The following is a 1,693-nucleotide window of genomic DNA, read 5'->3' on the forward strand; positions in this document are numbered from 1 at the left end:
TTGTTATAAACTTCCCTATTAGAACCACTTTTGCTGTGTCCCAAAAGTTTTGAACCATTATGTTTTCATTTTCATTTGTTTCCATGTAGTTTTTTATTTCTTCTTTTACTTCCTGGTTGACCCATTTATTGTTTAGTAGCATGTTATTTATTTGTACTTGTGTTCTTTCCAGATTTTTTCTTGTGGTTGACATCTATTTTCATAGCGTTGTGGTCAGAAAAGATGCATGATATGACTTCGATCTTTTTAAATTTGTTTAGGCTTGTTTTGTGGCCTAATATGTGACATATTCTGGAGAATGTTCTATGTGCATTTGAAAAGAATGTGCATTCTGCTGTTTTAGGATGGAATGTTCTGAATATATCTGTTAAATCCATCTGGTCCAATGGGTCATTCAAAGCTGGATATTTGTATTTTTAAGCAAGAATTCCATTTGATTCTTAAGCACATCAACTCACATCATTAATCAGTAACAACTTTGAATATTTTAAAAAATCCATTTTCTGGTAAAAATATATAAATATGTATGTATATATCTCTCTATATACTAAATATACAGTATAAATATGTATACTATATACATATGCAATATATGTATATACATATAGTAGAACAGTATGTAGCACAGAGTAAGCACAATATAAGTGTTAATTATAAAGGCAAAAACAATATAAATTACTGTGCGTTTAGATGTTGGCCCAGGTCTTGGATATCACTAAGCTATTAAACTAGCAAAGTCTTTCCTGCAGACTTATTACATGATCAAACTACATTCCAAGTATAAGCATTATTAACTGAATTTTCTTTTATATACAATGAAATTGTCCTTAATATGTGCCTTCCACATTCACATTTGTGTTTATTTCCTGTTGCTATTTCCTCTCTCATCTCCACCAATATTTCTTTTTTCTTTTACATGTTTCCAATGAGTATTTATTATTAGTTAAACCACGATTCAGGATCCCAAGGTGGGGATCACCATGTACACAGGTCCCCCTTCACCACCCTGGGAGAAGAATGGACGACAAAGGAGAGGTGGGTGGAGCCAGTTCAGACCTTCCCAGGAAACATGCCTTTTGTGCTGCAGTTGTCCCAGGCTGACTCTCAGGATATGGGGCAGAGGGACTTGTACACACACCAGTACTATTTGCACCTGAAGACATCAGCCCCTTTAGCAGTCATTGCCTTCTCACAGCAGTGGAAATCCAGTTAGTTCTGCCAGCAGTTCCTAGTCTGGTTCTGGTTGGGAAAGCAGTTGTCAAAAGGGACAGTCTGGTAGTTCTGGTAGGTCTTGATTTCTTCTGCCATGGTGCTGACTCCTAAAGACATCCCTGAAACAGCTCACAGCTCAATGTGACCTCCGTACAGACACCAGAGTCACCACTAATATTTCTGAAATCTTTCCTGACAATGTCTCCTGAGATGCCAAGGAAGTTCCTTGCTCCTTCTCCTTCATTCATATCTTGAGACACCACCAAAACCAAGAAGAGGTTGAAGTATCTGTCAAACCATGGTTAAAACTCTGAGGAAGCTTTTAAATTATATATATATATTTGAATAACTTAACAGGTAAGTTATAATTAAGGCAAGTACAATTTCTTTGAATAAGGTAATTTTTTTGAAATCACATAAGGCATAGTGGTAGCTTATATAAGGGAAATAATGTTGAAGTGTCAAAAGTAAAAGATTCAGA

General features: G+C 35.6%; 1 pseudogene; it reads right to left on the minus strand.

Moving 5' to 3' along the window:
* Positions 1-1,050: 1,050 nt before the first annotated feature.
* LOC118526112 (cytochrome c oxidase subunit 6B1 pseudogene) lies at positions 1,051-1,308 on the minus strand (annotated as a pseudogene).
* Between the last annotated feature and the right edge of the window lie 385 nt (positions 1,309-1,693).

Source organism: Halichoerus grypus, chromosome 12 (assembly GCF_964656455.1).
Source record: "Halichoerus grypus chromosome 12, mHalGry1.hap1.1, whole genome shotgun sequence".
In the NCBI taxonomy this organism is placed as follows: domain Eukaryota; kingdom Metazoa; phylum Chordata; class Mammalia; order Carnivora; family Phocidae; genus Halichoerus; species Halichoerus grypus.